The sequence below is a fragment of the Pseudopipra pipra genome, chromosome 3, assembly GCF_036250125.1.
Source record: "Pseudopipra pipra isolate bDixPip1 chromosome 3, bDixPip1.hap1, whole genome shotgun sequence".
In the NCBI taxonomy this organism is placed as follows: Eukaryota; Metazoa; Chordata; class Aves; order Passeriformes; family Pipridae; genus Pseudopipra; species Pseudopipra pipra.
In genome coordinates this window covers 79,076,301-79,099,162 of record NC_087551.1, presented here as the reverse complement: position 1 = coordinate 79,099,162, position 22,862 = coordinate 79,076,301, and the positions used below count along the sequence as shown (strand labels likewise).

The 22,862-nt window shown below is 41.9% G+C and overlaps 1 protein-coding gene across 8 annotated transcripts in view; it reads right to left on the bottom strand.

Moving 5' to 3' along the window:
* Positions 1-22,862, bottom strand: part of BACH2 (BTB domain and CNC homolog 2) — a 193,347-nt gene that overhangs the window by 84,936 nt on the left and 85,549 nt on the right. For 5 of the 8 annotated variants that reach the window (XM_064649961.1, XM_064649959.1, XM_064649958.1 and 2 more), the window contains 2 exons: positions 20,334-20,442; positions 1,134-1,281 (listed from right to left, as the gene is read on the bottom strand). The gene's annotated coding sequence lies outside the window, so the exon portion shown is untranslated. The remainder of the gene's footprint in view (positions 1-1,133; positions 1,282-20,333; positions 20,443-22,862) is intronic. The other 3 variants (XM_064649962.1, XM_064649960.1, XM_064649964.1) reach the window with 2 other exon arrangements.

The following is a 22,862-nucleotide window of genomic DNA, read 5'->3' as shown; positions in this document are numbered from 1 at the left end:
TAATTCTGTATTATCTCCTTTTGCCAAGCTGTTCTACACCACCATCTCAAAGATAAAAACCTCTTAACCACAAGGAGATTTGTTTTTGTTTTAAAAATCAATGAAATTAAGTTGTGCTCAAGTCTTGTTCTGAACTTGGCAGCTCTGGGTTACACCACCCTCCAGACAGCACAGACCACCACATCCATGCCATCCTTATAATGGTCCAGAAGCTTCTTCCACCTCAGAACACAGGGTTAGAACTTTTGACAAATTACAAAGGGTCAAACCAATTTCTCTCCTCTAGAATAGCCCACCAATTCCATGCCAGGCTGATGCTATGCAAGGTTTAAGAGGAGGACTTAGCCATTATGGGATGGGGAATGAAATATGCACACAGCACCACAGTCCCTCCCCATCCAGAGAGAAAAATCAAAGCACAACATGTACTGGGAACTACAACCCAGACTGAGAAGACAGGAAGGAGTCTGCAGTCCCCTCAGTCTCCTCTGTCCCTCGAAGATCTGTGCACAGCTCTATCCACCTTCCTACAAATGGAATTAGATGGAGCACCTAATTCCACCTGGAAGTTGCTGAAGGTGGCAATGAAGGTGCTATTGATGCTTACAAAGCCTTTTGAGGTTGAAAGAGGAAGCAACATCAGGGCTCCTCTGAGGGAAGTATTCTGGGAACCCCAAAGGAAAAGGATAAGGATTTTATTATGGCAGAAATACAGGGATGCCTGCAGTCCTGCTGGGCAAATGATGGCCTCCAATCTCATGTGGAGCACGTGCAGCTTTGGAACAGCACACCAAGGTAGGTCTACACACACTTAGCCAGTTGCAGAGAAAAACAAAGTGTAGTTAGAGCAATGGGGTAAAGAGAGCTATTTTAAGAACTACTGTGGTTTACTGTTGTAGCAGAACACTTAGAAAAGCCTTCAAAATGACAATCACTATCTACATTAAAAAGACAGGTAACTACTCCAATAGCAATTTATTCACCACCTAATGTTTGCAGTTGAATTACAGCTTTTACAGTGTTTTTATCAAGTGTGATATTTACTGCCTCCACCTTGACTCCCCACGACCTTTTCTTCTCTTTTTTCTTTCATTTTTTTCTTTAAATAGAAAGGAACTGGAATCATGACTTACATGTAACTTTTCTAGGTTCTGTGCTGGCTAAAATGTTCTCACGATGCAGGGAAGAGGATCAATGGAGAAATTAAGAGGCTGCAGCAATCCATTAAGTGACCCTCCAAAGTTCTGTAGGCCAATGTTCTGGCAACTCAGTTGTAACAACCTAAAATAAAATAAAGTCAGGCGTTAAAAAAATCAAGCACTGAATCTTCATAAACCCCTCTTTGTTTTTTCCTTTTAATTCTAGAAAAGTTGTGATGCCCTTTTTTTTTTAAACACAGAAGGTCTTTATGTCAAACATGACAATTAGATTATGCCCATTACATACCTCCTCCAACCTTTAAGCTGTAGATACTTTGCAACAAAGACTGTTTTCCTTGCATTCATATAGTGCCCAGACATATGAGGCCCCTGAGAAGAACTGCAGAACAGATAAACTAATACTTCTGTGATTATTCTACCAGATCATACCATAGGTATGTGCATACTTATGCATACATACTAAGGACTTCTTCACTGTGAGGGTAGTGAAGCAGTGGAACAGGTTGCCCAGAGAAGTTGTGGATGCTCCGTCCCTGAAGTGTTCAAGGCCAGGCTGGATGGGGCTTTGAGCAACCTGGTCTAGAGGAAGGTGTCCCTGCCCGTGGCAGGGGGATTAGAAACAGATAAGCTTTAAAGCTCAACCTAAACCTCCCTGTGGTCTATGAAACTGCACATCACACCAGAAAGGTGTTCTAACAAAACCAGCAAAATTATCAAGCCAGCTTTAAAAAATAATTAATACTGGCTTTTGTCAAAGCTTTGATTTTATCAAATATGAAATTTGTTACTTTGTTTCTGCTTTTTCTGGGGAGTTTCAGAGAAGAAACACCATCAGCACAGTTTGGTATCCCTGGGTTAATGCAATGTGTGTCATATTCCTCCAGCCACCCTAAAGCAAAGCTACCTGTCATGCCATGTCAAAAGAAAACTGGAGAGAGAATAAAGCGTTCATCTGCCCACAGCAAATTCACTGTGCTGCCACAGCCGTGCCAGGGGCTCAGGCTCAGTCCCTGGAGGGGAGGCACTCAAGGATGGGGAGAGCTGGTAAGAGCAGGGCTGGGGCCAGGGGTCTGGAAAGGGGGGGTGAACCCCCCAGCACCCGAGTCCTAGCATCACTGCACCGCCCAGATCCCACACAACACACAATCCCAATCCCAGACTCCGGAAAATGCTTCCCCCATCTATGAAGGAAGCGGTCACACTCTGAAGTAGTTGGGGAGGAAATACTTGTGGAAGGAGAAGTAATTATTTTTAAGCTACAGGGGTTTTCAAGTTGCCAGTGCCCAACACTTTACTGTTTTCCTGGTAAAAAACATTTGAATACTTAAGTACTATTTACTTGAGTGAAGTTGGCAAATGGGAGTGGAAAGGAAGACGGTTTTCTTTTGAACTGAAGGGGACAGCAGCAGAACAAGCAGTGGCATGTATCTATCTTACCAGGATCACTGCAAAGGCTGTGTCTGCAGAATTACCACAAACTAAAGCTAGATGAAGGGGGATAAACCCCAAAAGTTTAGATTTTTTTTTAAAAAACTACTATTATTTTTCCAAAATTTGCAAAATGAACTCTTCAGTAAAAGTTCTGGTTTCTCAAGAGATGTCTACTCTGTCTATTTATGACTAATGCTTATTTATGACTCCATAAAAAAGTAAAAAAAAATAATAAAAAACAGTGCAAATGAGAGAGATTTGGTTGTTGTTTTTTCTATGCTGTTCGTGGTAAAAAAGTTCAATATTTTCTGAGCATTGATCCTACAGCATCTACTCCAAGCTTTGCAGAGAATTGGTTCACTCATGAAAAGTAGGTTACTTCTTCTGGATGGCACCCTCCTAGATGATTTACCAACAGATGCTCAAAATATTGCTATCTTTAAGGAAAACCTAATTGGGTACTTGAAAAGACTCATGAGGCTATGCTAGGAACATAATGCTTATGTCTCTTCAGTTCATATAGTTTTCTCCAATTGGGTATAATGTTCATTGTCAGAAGAGTGCCAAATATTTATGGTCACAAATACACATTACCTAAATTGCCTATAAAACTAAAAATATAAACTCTGTTCAGTCATAAATCACTAGTAGAACAAAAATAACTGTTGCTTACTCAATGGCCAAAGGAATGAAACCAGGGAAGGCTCTGTGTTTTCAAGGACAAGTTAGTTTTCTGAGCTAAAATTGCACTTGCCCCAGCATATCAGAAGGAAAAGAGAATAAACAGAACTGGGGAACAGGAAAACAGAAAAAAAAAAAAAAGGGGGGGGAAGAGAAGACTTTCAGCACCACTGAAGCTTTTCTGAGAAGGGCTGATTGATGTTCACTGCTGTAGAAAGCATGAGGCTGCATCCCAAGCATTTCATTCCCTTCTGCAAATGTCTCACTCCATATCTCGCCCCATGTTCCCCAGATATTCTTGCCCTATGTGTGATGATCCAGCCAGCATCAGGTTTTACACATGATCTAAAAGACTAAAGCAGGAATCTCTCTGCCCAGGGGTCAGCTTAGGGTAGAATGAAACCTAACCCCCGCCTACGCTCAACACGAGGGGTTCTTCATGCTTTCCATTCAATAAAGGACTTTCTGAAACAGGCAAATTATTAAAGGCAAAACTGCTGTTACAGCTGCAAACTTATAGCAATATATGAAAATTGAGCTTATATGAAATGAAGAGCCAATGGTGCATCTACTGAAGAGGAGTTTCAGCAGTTTAACATGCTGATCGGCCAGGTTTACAGCATTGGGAAGAGCCAGATCTTAGGCAGGGGAGAAGATGCACTCTCTGCTTCAAGGTTTGCTCACATCAAGGTCTCAGCGCTCAGCACAGACCTGCACATGTGGGCCATCAGTTACAGGATCATGAGAGGCCACAAAATCATTGTTCTATGTCAACCCGAAGACCCAGCTCCTGGAGTCTTGGAGGTTGTAAGAAAAACTCATATTTATTTTAAAAATAAGCATCTGCCTTAACACTATGCAGAGAAATCTAGAAAAGTAACAATACTTCAAACTGGATACTATAAATTTTTCTGGTCTTTTTAAACTTATATTGTTTAACAACCTCTTGCACATTTTTGAACCTTTCCTCCTTTCTGATGGCTTCCAGCATTGCTTGGCAGCTGAAATTAGCATTAAGGAATGCAAACGTAAAGGAAGACACATCAGACACTCAAACTGGCAGAAGAATGCATGAAGTTGAAAAAGCAATAAAACATCTTAGAGTTTGGATTTCTGTCATATGGAGAGAACATTTCAAAGAGAGGGTTTGTTTTTAATAGGGCTTTAATGCTTGAGAGGAGGAAAACTGGTAAGCTCTTCAGTTTTCAATGAACAAACCAAGAAAGGTGAGAAGAGCACAATGAATGTGCCTGGGTATTACTCTGGTTATCACGAAAGATGTTTCAGACACAGGAATTCATGTAGTCCTGCCCAAGAAAACTGGAGAAGCTGGGTGGGCAATGACAGAGGTGACCAACAGATACACAAATGCAACAAATATACAGTGTTTATCCCAATGTTCACTACAGGCGGGTAAAATTAGGGCTAAGTAAAGTGAACCCATACAACAAGAGAAGTTGGTGAGCTTCTCTCAGATGTGGACAGGAGAAGAAATAATTTAAGGAAGGCTGCACACCTGTGAGCAATAAGAAGTGAGCACAGGTGTGCAAAAAGAGCTAGTATTTTCTGAAGCAGTGCCGCACTTGGTGGAGTGCAATGATCTTTCATAAACAAATGTGCGCAGAAACCAGTACCAGTGAAGTCAAGGATCCCGGTTTGTTACATGCAATACCATCACAGATTACCAAACATGTTTTCTTTACATTTCGTGAGTTTTTGAGTGAAGCTGAAGAATATTTCTTTCTATGTGAAATAGCTTCATTGGAACACTTGTAACTTACAACTGCTTGAAGGGTCGCCTGAGGCTGAGAAGGCATTTGCAGTGCTTCTGACATCTAGTGTGTGATCACTCCCTGAAATCTGTAAATTAAACCCAAGATGATATCGATACCTATATCAGAAAAGATACATGGTCTGCTTCACCCTCAGTGCATTTAATTTCCTCATAATAACCAGCTTGGTTATTCCAAAGGGAAGGAACATGCTCATCCATCACTCCTGCTTGTGCCCACATGCACCATTTACCCAGGGGCAGGCAAAATCAGGAGTTGGGAGGGGACAGCAGCTTTTTCCCTGGTGTCCAGAGGTGGGATGCAGAAAACCAGCACAACCAAGGATGTATGGACCAGAAACAGGGAGGTATCCATCCCAGGACTGCGAGGACCAGCTCTGCAGTGGTCCCTATCTGGGTGAGCTGTGCTGACACAGTCAGAGAAGATGAGATTGAGTTGTTCCCTCAGATAACGGCAAAACAATGTGAGGAACCAGTCTGGCTAGAAACCATGACTGAAGTCATCAGGAGAAGCATCAAGACAACCATCACTGGCTGGCTGCAGGCTGCTGCAGCCCTGTGCCAGCCAGGGAAGTGCTCAGGGGTCTGCAACCTGGGTTTTCCTGAGCTACTCTAAACCAAACCAACTAGACTTAAACAGAAAACCTTCAGAGGAGCTGGAGGATGTGCATAGGGGGAATTTTCCACTCCTCCTTCTCTGGTTGCAGTTAGCTCCGTGACACATCAGCCAGGATGGGCTAGGAGAGCCATACGTCTGTAGTTCAAGAGTATCACCATGGGAACTTGTAAATCTTTTTATGTAAAACCTGAATTACTTTCTCATTGGAATATACTTGACTTAAAGTTACCACTGAAAACATTTTATCTTGGGGGTATGACTCATGAAAGAATGGCTAGGTGTGAAAGGAAAGATAATATATGCTGTGAGAAAGACCACCTCCCCAACAACAACATTATCACATGATATGAGTATTTATACCCCATGTAGTAAAACCAACAGACAGCAAAAGTCACAGCCTAATACTTTGTGTCCGATCTGATGAAAATTCAGATATCTGGCTTATTTCTCCTTAAAGGCTGGAGAACTTGGTTAACACACATGCAAACAGGAGAAAATGAGATGGTTCAGTGACAAGGATGAAACTGCTGTCCCTGAGCCTGGCATCTCAGAAGATGATACTGGAATAGCCAGCGCTGGGTCTCTCAGGTAAGGATGCTTCCCAGGGCAGCACAGAATGATGCAGCTCACTGGGTTTATTCTCCAAGACTCCTGTCATGTGAACCATGACAACACATCCCTGCCCTGCCATGCTGAAAGGACGTTCCTGTGTTGAATGATTATCACAGTCAGACTTTTACTGCCGACTGCTTTTAAAAAATGCAAATTGCGAAAACAGTTAACATACAGAATGAAAGAACAGGCCACAGTCAACCACAAAAACTTCCCATAAGGTTCAGCATGTGGGAAACAGATAAGTAAATGATGTGAAAGATGAACAATATTTAAGTATTAACACAAATGTTTATTTTGGGAAGGTTTATGTGGCATTTCTACCGGTTTTCCTCCAAGCTTTAATACAAAAATAACTATGTCTAACTGCAATTGGGAGAGATGGCAGAAGCTCAACATTGCTCCCTTTTTAACTCTGTACTCAGAAAAAAACCCCTACTGTCTTACAACATCACACAAACTAATTTTCAGGTGATTCAGGGTGAAGTCAGCCATGCAGTTCAGAAAGTTCAGTCACTGGTCTCATTTTCATCAGCCTGCGAAACAAGGACATATATGTGCAACATGAGGGCAGGAGAAATACAACTTTTCTCCAAGCTGTACCGCTGGTCCCCCAAGTTATAGCATGAAGTGAGGAAATTATCCTTTAGCTCATGTAAATCCTGGATGCAACAGTTGCACATCCAACTATGAAGAGGGAGCCCATGCTGATGGATGTATGCAGCTACTGTGAGTCTGCACAAGCTGTGGTGGGGCTGAGAGTGGGCAAACACTGCACCTCCCATGAAGGAGCTGCCTCTTAGTGTCTCTGTCTTCACCCTCGCCCCAAGCAGGGGAAAGTCAAAAGACCTGAAAATGTTTTGTGGGTATTCTTCAGTGGTTGCTAGAAATATAAAAAGAGGCAGAATGTTGGTGGGAAAGAGCTTCAAAAATACATTCTGTTTTGGGTGAACTCTAGTCTGTTTAACAAGAAAAGCCAGAGAGGCCACGCACAGTAATGCTGAGAAAAAGGAAATGGTACTTCATTTTAGCCAGAGTCATAAATCTTACCAGTGAGCCTCTAACGGCAAAACGGCAAGCAGGGGAATTTTTATACACAGATAATTAGTTGTGATCTGATATCAGGTTTACTGTTCTGTGCACTCCATGTGTGCAACATGTTCTCAACCTGCAAGACACCGCTGAGGCTCCGGCTGCCTTGCTCCTGCTGGCTTGGCCATAAAGGCATGCAGGTGAAACTTCCAGAAACCCTTGTGAAAAAAAGAAAGGTGAAGATGAAGGTGGATCTGTCTGCTCCACAGAAGTTTTTCTGAGGTGAATCCGGAAAGATTCTTTCAATGGGGAAAATGCACCATGCTTATAAAACCACACCCCTCTACTACAGGAGAGATAGACCACCATTATGCCACCATTAGCACCTTCGTCTTCTGGGCTACAGACACCACTCACAGATCCTGCAGAGCAGGCAGATGCTTCAGGGAAAAGGTTTAATCACTGCAGTGAGAAACACAATGTGGTTGAGGAAATTTATCAGCCAGAAGCAGCTGTGAAGATGCTTCACAAGGACCAAAGTCAACTGGACTTTGTCAACTCTCTCCATCTGTGCTGGGAACAAGGCAGCCCATCCATCAGTGCTCGTTCCTTGACAACTTTCTCTGTTGCAGAGAACAGCCAAGGACTTCCACCAGCAACTGACATAAGCAAAGACTCCACCACATCTAATAGTAAGACCACATTTCCAGCCAAAGAAAAGCCGCTTTTCAGTTTCTAGATGAGAGGGCATCCAGGGCACACGTGCCAGAGGCATATGGGGCTTGTGAGGCACCAGTGAGTGCCCCAACACTTCTGATGCTACCTTAGTAGGAACCAATTTGGTTTAGATGAGGTCTGGAAGCCTTCTTCTCCAACAGATGCCCATGTTAGAAAATGGCTCACAGAGAACAGCAGTTTGCAGAGAGACACCTCAATGAGCAAGGAGAGCCCACCCTATTTGCATGAGGGTCTTTGAGGCTACTGGCCCTACAGGCTACCTCAGTGCTTCTACCTACTTTCTGCCCATCTTCTGTTTTCTTTTTCGTGCCCAACCTAGCGCAGCAGGGCAGATACACCATATCGCTCGATCGCACTCCTCTGCTGATCCGAAATAGCTGGAGGCAGGTGGGGCTATGGGGCAGACCAGCTTGGTCTGCACAGGGTTAAGCAGCAGGTCTCTTGTCAGAGGCTCAGTTTGCTTGATACCGTATGTTAAACTGAAAGACCAATCTGTATTTACTGCGCTAAACTACAATTATGGGGTTTTTTTAATCATTCAGCCTAATGGCATGCAGCTGTCACAGAAATCTTTGAACACATCACTGGCTCTCTTTGAGCTGATTAACCAGATAAGGAACCATAGCCAAAAGACATGAAAGGATGAGTTCAAATTTCAAACTCTCAGCTGAGTAAAGAATTTCATTCAAAGGAATGTGCAAAATAGAGGGGGAGGAGGTTCACAATGCAAATGAAGGTTTTGTTTACTACTGATATAAACAGGTGAAATACATGGTTTAGGAATCAACAGACCCAAGCCTCAAAGTAGTGCTGACAGGTGTTACTTCTGCCACACCAATCTGTGTGGATGCCAATATTTGTATAGTTTTTTCCAGACTGGAAATGATGGACTTTCTTCCACAGCTATGCTTCTTAGAATGAAGAAGCATCCCTGTGATATTAAAGAGCTCCAAGGCCACAGTCCCTTCACCCAAACTGCTTCTATTCAGTGTGTTACTTCAGACAGCATAGCATTTATTTTTTTTTTATTCAAGACAGTTTATGTGCTTTTATTTCTAGCATAATGTTTACTGTTCCAATCAGAACATTCTGTAATCTCATCTAAATGTTTTATTATTAATTGCTGCACCCCACCCTTAAAAATTATCCTCAGGAGAGGTAAACATTTCAACATTACTTACTCTAGTCAAAGCCATGAATATGCATTATTTATATTTGTTTATTTAGGTAAACAGTATTTAAGGAAAATCACCAAACCGCCTTCTCTTTGAAAGAAGCTCTACTTTAGCAGCCTTGCCGTGGGAATTGCAAGTCCCTTAAACGCATCTATTACTTTGTCTTACTCCACCATGACTTACACTGGTGGGCCTCAGACCACACTACAGCTTCCAGGAAAGCAGTTCTTATGCTGTCTAAGGCTGCATGACAAGTCCAAAGCATCTAGACTCGCTCTCAATTATGAGCAGGAGGTACTTAAATGCCAGCAGAGAGGAAAGGTGTGCAATGAGGACCAGAATGCTGCTACCTATCACCCAATATGCTGATTTTTAAGTTTTTTTGCAGCAAGACTACCACTGTTAACATGAAAACACTCATGACCCCTTCTGCTCTCTCCCCACAGAGGGCTATTTCCTTAAAAACAGAGGGGCTGTGACCACCACAGCCTCTCCAGGCTAAGCTGGGGAGCAGCTAGCCTCAAAACAATGAGTGTTTGGTGCCAGAGCAGCCAGATAGCCCACTGTGCCATACATATATATATATATAACCTATGCACTGGGTGATAAGCGGTTGAGTTACTCCACTCAATTCTCCTAGTTTTCTTCCTCAGTATTACATTAACTCAAATATTACAACATCCCATCCTGCCTAATACTTCCACCAACTTCCACTCCAAGTCGTGAGAGAATCAGGCAGCATCACAGGCAATGAGTCCACTTACAGGGAACTCAGTTTTTTAAACCAAAAAATTAAGACACGTGAACATAGTCCTGACACAGTTGATCACCCAGCCTAAAGATCGCACCAGAGCTACAAGAGAGGAATCAAAATGTGTCCCAAAGACAAAGGGATTTTCGCAGATCTACAATTGTTAAGTAAATAGATAAAACTGCGGTCTGGGCTTTGTTTCAGTTTTCAAAGCTAATTTCCGGCCACTGTTCAGAGAATTGCTTTGCATTTCCATTTCTGACTCACCCGCTTTAGCAAGTGCACTCGCTGGAATTACTAAGCATGGGATCTCATCAAAACACTTTGCTTTCTGAATCAAAGAGCTTTTCGGTTTTACTGATGTGAACTTATCTATAAATTTACCATGGTAATGACACTGGTGGTGTGCAGGTATGGTCTGGGTGTGCAGTGCGATGGGTCAAAGGACCCTTCTCCCACAGGGTGTCCCATCAAAGTACAGGAATGCCTTCCAAATTCCACACAACCACTCAGAATACACCCGTCTCTCGCATACCCATCACAAAATGATAAACACTCCCAGAGACATGTTTAAATGTCAGGCATGAATGAAAAGCATTCCTGAAAAGAATCTGTTATGAAACCGAAATTCGGAGATCGCCGCAGTGCTGTGCCTAAGTTGAGTCATCAGTTCCCTTTACAGCCTAATAATTGACGCTGCCTTGATCAGAATGACTGATCCGAACGTTGCTTTGTGTTTGTGTATTTTTGTTGGGTTTTTCCTTTTTTTTTAATTAAAAAAAAATAGATTTCTTATGTAAACAAGCCGTCTGTCATCTTGCAGGAGTATTTGTATTCTTCAGATCATAGGAAACATCTGTCAAAACCAGATTTTACTCTCCTCAGTCAACTCAATACAGTCTTAATCATACTGCAGTACAAAGAAACTAAAAATGGGTCTTGTTATGGAAAAAATATGCTGCCAACTCTCAGCGGAAGACTGATTTTATTGCACTTTCTTGGGATTAAATGTTGCAAAGATTATTAAAAGAGTTCCCTCTTTCACCTGTGGGATCGATCCCCCAAAGGCAATCCTGGGAATTTAAGTGCTGTTTTTCTCCTCTCTTTGTGAGCTTCTCCAAAATTAAATACCTTCCAGGAAAAAAAAAATAGGAGAAAAATCCAAGTTCAGTGAAACTTCGGAGCATGCTGATTTCCCGCCTTTTGACACTGGTACTCACATAATGGAGTGATTCCCCTTCTGACACTTTCAACAAACAAACACTCCCACGCATCTGCATCCCACAGGTCACACCTCCCCAAAATGATTCATTAAGTATTTTCACATTTTCTAAACAGAGAATGATCAAGTGAGGTTGCAACTGCCTCTAGGGGTATTTTCTGAAGAAAAGGTGACACAAAACAGGGTGGTTGCCACTACCAGGATAAGGATGATGTTAGACTGCCACATTGTGGGTCTTCTGCCAGGGAACTGCAAAATCATTTTAACAAAAGAAAAAATAAACCAATGGGAGAAACAGGTGTGAGACTTTAACAGGAAGAGCAGGCTACTCCATTAGCATGAAAATGAAGAGGAGGTGACCGGAGCAGGAGCATCAGGATCATTGGGTACCACCTAGGTGTCTGGGCTAGGATGGTACACAGAGCCCTGTTAAACGGAGCAATAATTTATGGATTGAGGGGACAGCATTGGAAACATTTAATAGTGGATATATGGGTCTTAATTAGAAGTCCGCCCCGGATGGGTGAGAAATTAATGGCCATGTCTATATTAGCTTTTATTCTTAGACCTAAACCGCTCCACTGAAACCATGTTGCTGATGCCCAATTTTTGTATTTTGTCTGGCAGTCCAGCCTGGCACTGCAGACTGAGCACCCACTAGCAGCTGGAGTACATCAACAGTGCTGCTGGAGGCACAACTCTCAGCTTGTATCAGTAACTCATGGATTACACACCAAGCTGCTAACTGTTAAAAACAATGCATGGAGATAGGAGGAGAACATTGATATACTTTGGAGTAGATGGAAGAGGACCATCTAAACACTGAGCACTGAGAGTAATACAATGGTAGATATTAAAACAAGAAGACAGACAAAAGCCAAAGCTGTGGAGGAGAAGAAAAGATCAAACAAATGGCATAAAAAGGGAAAAGGAAATGATCTACTGGCTGAAGATGATGTTAGATTTTATTTCCCTAATTGTGGCAGATAGCTGGACATGAAATTAATACTTAGTTGTATCTGCAAAATATTGTACTCTTTCAAATGTCAGAACTGGATATAAATGAAAGTCTTGCTTTTCAATGACAAAAAATCTTCCCACAAGCAATTTACACAGTTCTTTTGAAATAAGAAATTACTGCAGAGCTACACTTACGAAACAGACCTATGACAACACTAAACAAGATGTAATCTTGACTGTGATTTAGAAATAGTGTCCAGAAGCATACAGCTTTAGCTCTGCTTGGCACAGAATCCAATGAGTATCATCAACCTTGCAATGTTTCTGGGGACTCTCGTATTTTTCTGAACAACACTTTTACCTCCTTTGTGGATGGCCACTCTCCCAAAATATGAGCTGAAACACTATTTTGGCCAGCTTTGAGAAGCGACTGAACTTAGTTAGCACTCGGTTTATCTGCCAGACCTAAGACATAACATGCTTTTCACTATGACTTTCTTTAACTCTTTGAAGCTTTATTATTCCAAGGTACAAGGGTGGCAATATGAAGACAGACAAAGCAGAGAAAAACTGGGTGGGAACTAAGCACTTTGCACTGTCAAGTTAGCAAGCAAAAGAATCCTCTTTGGCTTCATGAGAGCATTACCAATACTAACAAACCACTTGCTGACTGGTACTACAAACCAGCAGGTAGTGCACACACCTCTTTTAGTGGTTTGATGCATGCTAAGTGGACAAATTTTGAAATGTCCCCTGCACTTGCTTTTTAGTTAATTTTGCACCAACTTTTGAATGTCAAGATGAAAAAAAAAAAGGTGTGGGAAACAAAGCAAACCAGGGTTCATCACCTCATAACATTAACCAAAACAGCAAAGACTGTATTTCAAATGTCTATCTAGTTCTCCCTGACAGCTCAACTCAAATTGAAAACTTAGGCATGACATGAATTTCTTCTTCAGATTCATGTCACCTGAAAACAGAAGTTTAATATCGGTATTGTCACCACGCCAGTCAACTATCAGACAAAGCGATAGCAATAACCAGCAGTCATCAGGCCAGAAGCAAAGCCAACTCCATAACCAGAAAAAAAGATTTATTTTCTCAGCAATCTCTTTTCTCTGCTCTTAAACTGTAACTGCAGCAGCTTCAGAGACATTCAACACAATCCACTCTCATTGCGTATTCCTGTAAGAAAGATGTTCTCTGCACTCAGTAATTACAGCTTCACTTTGCCACGTGAAAAGAGCCTCTTTTTACAGTACTCATGACTTCTGGAGGTTTTGTTTTGTTTTTAACTTGTACCACAAAACCTGCCTGTTCTGCCTTTATCTTATTACTCCCTGTAGTCCTGGCATTTGTTTAAAATGATGTAAAAAATAGGCAGTTGCACAGAGAATGATTAGTACAGCGCGTGCTGTAGCAAGCAATGTTATATATTTTATTGCTTATGAAGTCAGTGTACTGGAACCAGCCCTATCTGTTAGTTTGGTCTGAACGTACATTTTTCCTTTCCTGCTTGCAACAGGATAGTTGATATTTGGAAGAAGGAATACAGAAAATAAGCATGGTGGTAGGTGAGCACTGCTAATGACACAAGCTCACATTTAAATCAAGGGCTGTTGTTTAGGATGTCTCTCTACGAAGAAAGAATAACAAAGTTTGTGCCTCACATGTGTCAAAAGGACACTTGCCACACTGTCTGCTCAGCCATCATCTCAAATTATTCATTACCTGTGCCAGTGTCCTCATCCCCCTGAAAAAGTCCGTACTTTTCCCTGAAGCTCTGAAAGCAAAAAATTAAATCGAATGCTTCCCCATTTGTTCAGAGTGACTGCTAAAAAACTCATTAATGAAAACCTGGGCAAAAAGGCTCCCCATACTTACAGCTCACAGTTATAAAAGCCAATGCACAACAGCCAGCGAATGTTTCTATACAGCAATTGGCTTAAAACAGCTTCCTTGGCAAACAGTGAGAGGAAATACCGAATAAATATTAGTTTTACCATATTTATTTCTACACTGGGTGAGGCAAGACAAAAAGATGTTTAGGCACTGAACTGATTTCAGGTTTTCTCCTCTGTGAATGATTTGGCCTGCAATGTTATAGGGCTTTTAATCTCACATACCTCATGGATCCTATTATCATCACTATCATAATGAAACCAGACATAGCTTACTTCCCATTCCCCCAGCACAACACCGGCAGGGTACGCAGAAATGAGAAAGTCACTGACGTAAAATTGACTGAGGGCAGCCACCCATTGTTTCATCCCCTTGGATTCATCTCCCTATGTCAAATGGTACCACCTCAAGCTGGTCCTGACAATGTGCAGGTCAAGCAGCAGCATAACCCAAACCATAACGATCAGAAGACACTCAGCTCAGCTTGTCCATGGGAAAGGGGGAAAACAGTCCCTGTGTGTTTCTACAATTCCTGTCGCTCTCGGCACAATCAGATTTTATTGATCTGTAATCCTAGATAAGTGTATTGAATCTTACAGCTGAAGTCAATTACACTGTGTTAAACAGCCTTCCTGATTTTCAGGACGAAAATCACTTCTTCTGTATAGAACTAAATTAGCTCAATAACTCATTACTTGTGCCATGGGCACGGGGTTGAAACGGCAATGGACAACTAAACAGTTGCTGTCTTTTCAGGCATTGGTACTTTAGAGCTGTAAGCAGGCTGAATTTCCAGTTTCACCAGCTGGGAAAATGGACAAGCACTGCAGGTAGAAAGGGGACATCTAGTCAACAGCACCACATCTCAAACCATCCATGTTCTCTCATAGCAAGGGGCTCTGAGCTGACCAGACTTGGAAGGAGCGAGACATTGCTTTTCCTGGACCAAGAAGTTTTCATACTCAGAAGTTTGGATTAGACATAGCAGTCAACCTGGAGCTGCACTGTGTCTCCAAGGGAGAAATGGGCTCTTTATTTATCTAAAATGACAGTGACTCAACCAAAATCAGTGGGCTTGCTTCTGGATCCACCAAGGCTACTCTAGAGCTCCTCTAAATCACAGCCCTTCCACTGGCACTACCCATGCCTGTCTTCTGCCTTCTCATGCACTGTCCATGGATGTTCACTCCTGGCCATGGCCAGAGGCAGGGCTGGTGGACCTCTGGTCTGCCCCTCACTCAGTACACAGGCTCAGCATTTAGACAGTTGTGTGGTGCCATCAAGCAGCGTCCAAATGAGAAACCAGAACCAGTTCAAACCAAACCATTTTATGAATGAGGAGAGAAGGAAAACAAGTGCAGTGAAGTGGTGGGAAAAAATAAACAATGAAGTTAACTTGATGAGAGTTACAGAAGAAAATCCAACCCGCCCAAGACAAAGGCTGGCTGCCATTTGGGAATAAGGAACAAGTAGAGGAGGGAAGATCTGGGAGGGAAAAGATACTTCTATATCCTGACAAAAATAAGTCATGACAAAGAAGAAACTTCTTATGGCAGGGTCAGGATAAAGAGTATCAGTGGCAGAAAGTGGTCCAGGTGAGTATGGATCTCAAGGTAAGGCTAAAGAAGTGTTTCTGTGGCCATGGGAGGAGGACTTGAAATACATCAGGGATGGGAGGACTACACAGGTCTTAAAGAGAAGGATTGCTAATCAATCCTGGCAGCTCAGAAAAAGTCGAGGGTCAGGTCAGAGGAAGGTTTATGAAAGCAATACTAAAAGAAAAGAGGAAGGCAGTAAAGAAGGTGGGTGGACAGGAAACAGCAAGAGTTGTTGTAGCAGAATCAAAGAGAACACAAAGCATGGCTCAAGTCTGAATATGAACCTGCCTGTACTTTCAAGATCTCATCCCTGTCAGGAGAAGAGCATTCTCCTGTTTGGAGAAGGAAAAGAGTGTATGGAGCTCCACAGGCTCTTCTCAGAGAAAAATAATTCCTATAAGGGGAGAGTAAAGTTTAACTACCAACCCAAAGGAGATAAAAGGACACATCAAAAGGCACGCAACCTTGTCGTTTCTGATTCCTTACTCAGAATTAGCATCAGCACTGAATAAGAGTATATACAAATCCCCTACAAATGAATATTTGCCTATCAGGGACTGAGTGGAGGAGCAGAGGGGCTGAAGGCCAATGGTGGTGATGGGCTACGTGGACATCCTTAGAAGTCACACTGTGCCAGCACACACTTTGCCAGGCATGAGTGTGATGTCCCACTGCCTTGTACCACCTTCCTCAGATGCTAGGGTCACCTTTGGTAACCCTCTGACCAGCCTCAAGCACTCTTTGGTTTCTTTCTTACACACAACTGTATTTACATGTTAGGAGATCTCCATGTAACTCGAAAGATGACAGAAGCTATGTTTCTGATTCTGTTGGGTTGTGCAGGGTGCGCATGTTGAGCAGACAGGAATGATTCAAAGCCATAAGCAGACAGACTGAGAGGAGAAAGGTGAGAGACAGGGAATATTCCAAAGCCTGCTGCTGCACCGGGGCAGCCAAACTCCACAAGAAATAGGCCTGAAAGAGTTGGAAAGAAAAAAATCAACTCTTCTTAAATCTGGAAATCATTTCCTCTACCCTTTAACATGGAAATGCAAGCAGTAATGGGCGATTATCCTTTGCGAGGAAGCACATCCCTCCTGTTCTAGTCCCTGGGGTGGTTCGTCCCATCACAACATCCATGTCTTTCAGCAACATCAGTAGGCTTTGTCCTCACAATGAATGTGAGGAAGGTTGGATATTAGGAAGAAATTTTTTACAGAGAGAGTAACCAGACATTGGAATGGGCTGCCCAGGGAAGTGGTGGATTCTCCATCCCTGGAGGTTTTTAAGATGAGACTTAGTGGCACTTATTGCCATGGTCTAGTAACCACGGCAGTGTTGGATCAAGGGTTGGATTTGATGATCTCGGAGGTCTTTTCCACCAGGTTGATTCTATGATTCTATGATCTCCACTGCACGCATGAGGAAGTCAGCCATAGGTCTGATGAAGGAGGTTGGCTGAGAACATGCAGGAAACCTGTGACCAAGGCAGGGAACTGAACCCAGACCATGGGTTCCAGTTGGGTGGAAGCTGGGTCCAAGCTGGGTAGTTGACAGATCACCTCTTCTTCTGGGGCTTTGTGATTTAAGTTTGGTGGGTTTTATAATGAACATTTTTTTTTCATTTGTCTAGTCACTACGTTTCAGTTCACTTCCACTTCTGCTTTGTGAAAGCTTTTTATTCTGCTTCTTTTTGTTTTGGCTAAAAAATCAACACAACTGAAGATTAAACAGAATTTACCTTTCACTATTTGGTCTTTTCCCCCACCAACATCATCCTCTCCCTAGAGCTCAGTGTTAAGTGTCCTTAGTGCGCCCTGTGCTCATGACTATGGTGTCATTAAAACACAGGAGTGATATTTAGAAGGAGATGTCTTAATTCACAGCTTCACAGAATTACAGCAACTGCTTATGCAAACAGCAGCACTGTGAGGCAGCAGAGCAGATCTGGTGGGAAAACCAGAGAAAAGAGATGCACAAAAAAGGTAAGTTCCAAAGTGAATGTTCTGATGCTGCTATGCATCACACTGACATGAGTAATCATCTGAAGAACAGCTACCAGTAAGCCACTGCATCAGACCGCCTAGGATGTTTTACTGGGTTAGCTAATGAATCACTGGGAAAACGTGAGCCATGTGCTCACTGCCAGGGTAGTCGTCATGGTGGGTGAGAACAGTGTCTCTTTCACTATCATCATGATCTGTGGTTTAATTGATATTTGAAAATTTTTTAAGATTCCCTGTGAAAGGCACATAATATGTACTTCTAAGACAAAATTCTGTGGTATTATACTATTTTCAAGGAGGTGCAACAAGGCAAACCACTATTTCATGAAATAATTCACACTGTTTGAATCCTTCACAGAATGTCTCAAGATTTTGAAAGGGAAAAAAATAACTCATTTCCACCTGTGTAATAACTAACACAGTGAGAAAGAAACAGACTTCAGACTTTTGTGAGAAAATGCTGCAAACCCACAAACTTTCAAAAGTCCCCAGTATGCTATTTTCAGCTTATCTGGATGTGGCCCAAACTATCCACAACTAACCAAGGTGCATCAGAAGATTGTCATCATTCCACTCCCACCACAGGCTTTTTGTGCCCACTGTGCATCCACGGCTTTCAAGCCCTAAAAAATAACACAAGACTTTTACGCTTAAAGGAGCCGAGCAGCTGCAAAAATAACTCTGTAAAAATATTGAATACTTGGTCCCACTCAGCAGCTGGAAAAACAATTACTGAATGAAAAATTCAGCGTTTGATACTACTTAATAGTTGGGGAAAAACTATTTGTGAATCATAATTAACATTTATTTAACCATTTAAAAGCACGTATCTACTGTTTGAGGCTTCACGGAGAGCCAATATGTGGCCTTCTGGCACCATTAAACAGACTAATACAGTTAAATTGGAAGGACATGAGGCAGAAAACCGCAAGTGAATCCTTCAAGGAACTGGTACAACTGAGACTGCCTCAGCAGCATGTACTCCAACCTAAACAACTCTGTTTCTATGATTTTAAATGATTTTATGATTCTGTGAAAGCAATGGTGGCTTGGGTCAGGACATAAATTCCAGAAGCAGACACATCATTTACAGGCATGATACTGAAAACAAATACTATGCCTTGTTCTAAATTTCTAATTAGAAAACTGTTAGAATTTAGACTTTTTGAAGTCCTAATTTCCCCCAAGCAATTCCCTCACTTGTTCTCTGCCAATCTGTGATAGCTGAAATGCCTGATCATTGACAGCAACTGGGTCCTTTTTTCATCTCATCCACCTTCACCCATGCAGAATTGGGCTGAGTGCCTCATGAGTCCAGCAGGCACAGTGCAGGCACAAAACAGCAGTTATTCTATCTAGCAGATAACTGCTGGCAGAGCTGAGCCAAAGAATTTTGTCCAGCACAGCCTCACCTGGAGAGAGACCACAGCTGACCACAAAGAACAAGGATACGCAAAGAAAAAGCCTATTGCAAAAATTGACTCAACCGCTGCATTTGAAGGACTTGGTGATGGGATTACGGGATTAGCATACATATATATATATATATATATGTATATAAAACCTAGTTTATGTACAGCAAATGTCACCTGTAGGGAATATTTTGCAAGGTGCTGAGGAGTGTGAGCAGCCTGCATAATATGCTTAACTAAGTGATTTGAACTCTAAGTCGCTAACTCTCCCATGATTGCTATCTCAAGCGACCATGTTATCAGAGGTCATTTCAAGGAAAATGCACTTATGTCATAAATACTTCTCATATCATACTTCTTGTAACCTGCAGCAGCAGAAAAATGAAGGCAATATAAAAAGAAATAAAAGATATAAAATTTCAGGTCACAAACATCCCCAAATGGATTATGCTCTCTAAAGGAACTGTTTAAATAGCATGATGAGGTTTTCTTAGTGTACATCTTGAAGTTTTCTAGGACGATGCTATTAATTCTAAATGCAAACACGTTCTCAATGCCATACTCAATGCAATTGGCTCGTAATATGAAATAGAGCCCTCTACATTGAGACTCACTCATCACTACGATGATCTCAATAATCTTGGTGGATCCCTTTCCATATCAGGATATTCTACAACTCCGTGATCATGGAAACAGATGCAGCTGACAAATTCACCTCCATTCATAGCCTGCTGAGGTTCCCAAGCCATATCCCCTGCATGCCCAAAGAGACAAACCAATGCTCTTTTTGGATCAGAAAGGGCAACCTGTCATGGACGATTTCAAACTGAGTTAGGCAGATCACAGTTTACAAAAATCTCCACAAAGCATTTGCCCTAGCAGGGCTACACCAGCATAGCTAAAATGCCGAAGTGTAAAAATGCAGGCAGGGCTGAACACTCAAAAAACATGTATGCCACAGAGTTAATGACAAAATAGATCAATATGTACTTGGCCAAATTTCTTCATAGGCTTACATGTAGCTGCATGTTATCAGAAGCGTTCAGGTACTATGCTGGGGAGTTTTAGAACAAGTCAGCAAAAAGCCTTTAAAGGGCTTTAGCTCTATGCTTCAGATTCCCACATGCAATGCTAATGTCAACTAGATGTTAAACTATGAAATTATAAAAAACAACCAAAACATCTCAGAACCACCTCAAAACTGAAGAAATCATTTGATGCTGCTTTTACAAAAATACTTACTTACAATACAGTCCTGGAAGCAATTTCCAAGCAAGCCAACTGCTGCTCTAGACAGTTTAGTGGATGGTGTGGCTCAGCTCTTTCATACAGGCAGCACCTACAGTTATATCTAGAAAAGGAGAGATAACCAAAATTCTTTATGAGCAAATACACAAATAAAGCAATCTTTCTCTTTAAAACTGTAACACGGTTAAAACTAGCTTCAGTAGGTCTCAATAAAGTTCTCTTACCAAGCTTCATGTGTGCTGCCTGCTCACAGGAACAAGCCCCAAGATGCAGCCCAAGCCAGCCTACGGTGTATAAGCCAAGAGCGACTGTGCTTGAGAAAAAAGCCCCCCACTGAGTGTATCAAAGCAGCAAACAAACGAGCGCAGCTGTTTTTCTCATCTAGTTCTACTTAAAACATTTGCAGGAAACGCAAGATGAATTAGTGCCAAAGAAATGTAGGTGATTTCAGCAAGGCCAGGAATTCCAGGCACCAACTTCTATTTTCTCTCTCTTGAGTGGGTGTTCACTTGTAAGTTGTAGACACGTTAGCAATTCAACAACTGAGCGAATTAACGTTCGGCTTAGCAGTCATTGTTAGGTTGGGAGGTTATTACTGCTTGTTCTGCTAAAGTGACAGGTTTAAATTGGTTTGTATCGAAAAGTTGTTTTCTACAATACATACTCCCTGTCTTTTTGTACGGAATAATTTTCTTCCATCATGTCGACTGCTACTGTACAAACCAATAATGCCAGCTCCACCACAGCAGCTGGGATAGGCAAGGAGAAACAGCAAAGGGACAGGTGAGGAGGAGAGAGCACTCATCATCCACCATTTCTCTTTGGGGTGCCACCTTGGTTTTTTTCCAGGTATTTTATGTGGTTGATTCAAGACTTTTCAACAAAGGACTATGCTTGCATTTGCGGGACATGTTCTGTTTTTTAAGCAAGGAAAGGCAAAACACAAGAGTAAAGAGAGGGCTTTACTTCATTGAGCCATGAGTCTGAGAAAGATGTTTGCCATCAGGCACTGCTTGGTGCACAGGATGGAGAGTTGTGATTTCCCAACTTTGCAGGTGATCATTTTTAATGGAAAAAACAAGTTTTCAAGGTTGAGCTGACTGGTACAGAGGAAAAAAACATACCACCACATGTCAAATTTTTGCAGACTCAGATCCATTTTGTACTAGTAAACGAGCTTGCATCCTTCCCTCCCTCGTGTTTTTTTTCTTTATTTTAGGGTAGCTCACAAGCTGCTGACAACTCACACTGTACTAAGAGCTGTTCACACCGCACAAAGTGTTTACCACTCACAACTGATGATAAAAATTAATTTACAGTACCGCTACAGCAAGCTTTGACAAATTGTCATGTGTTGACACAGTCATAAGTTGTTGGTTAAAAAAAGTAACACTTCCCTCTTCTGCCACTTCATGTTTGAGACCAGGGATGGGCACATTATGCAAAGTTTGAGGGTTTGTAAGCTTCATAAATGTTTGGGCTTCACAAAACAAGCTTGGTTGTGAAAGTTTTTTCTCTTACAGTTAGGCATGTGTTTATTGCCAAAAAGACTCTAGTAAGAAAAAAAAATCCTTTCCCATCTACCAAGATCTGTGTGTTGTGCAAAACTAGGAGAAAAGGCTGTAAAATAAATAACCTTGTATGATACTTGTTCTAGGTAAGATCACAGCAGTGACAAATAGCCTGTACCAACTCCTCAGAGCTGTAGACACCACCCTCCTACTGTAGAAAGGAAGGAAAAAATACAGCTACAAGTAAGAGTTTTAATTGTTCTCAGCTGTCACACAATGTTATCTTAAGTGAACGCATTTATTTCTCGATTCTCATGTGTACCTCTATATGGAAAAAAAACAAACCAGCATTCATCAGACGAGGTCCAAATTGATTTCCGTGTACTCAAGATAGTAAGTGTTAGTCAGCACTCATGCCCACCACTGGCAGCTCTTAAATTGTAACTCCTTCTCTTCTTCCTCAGGGCAGGATAATTAATCTGTCTCGTTTACAACCTGGAATCAGTAATGGACATAAAGGTGTTTCCAGCTGACATGAGCAGTGTTTCAGTGGTGATACATAACTTAAAACATTAGCCCCACACTAGCCTAAATCCAGGTAAATAAACAAAGCCAAGCAAAATGAGCACTCAGAGCACCTGCCAAATGGGTTTCATGAGGAGCACTTAAAAGCCACTGCTTTACATTGTGCACCAGTGACCTGGACTTCCTGTGCTCTAGTACCTCTCTGTAAGCTGCAACAAATCTCAGAGCACAGACTGCATGAGGATGCAGAGCAAATTCATTCAGGAAATTAGCTTGGCAATACAAGGAATTAATTTTCTCTTTTTTTTCCCCTTAACGGTTGTACAAAGTAGAGATGCTTTGAATGGTTCCAAAGTCCTCAAGAGAGGCAACGCTGTACCTCTGTAGGACCAATCCAACTGCCCCCTGCTTGCATCAGTGCAAGAATCATCCATCTAATTTCTCTACAAAATCCAAAACATGTTACATCAACCAAAAAGACCTCCTG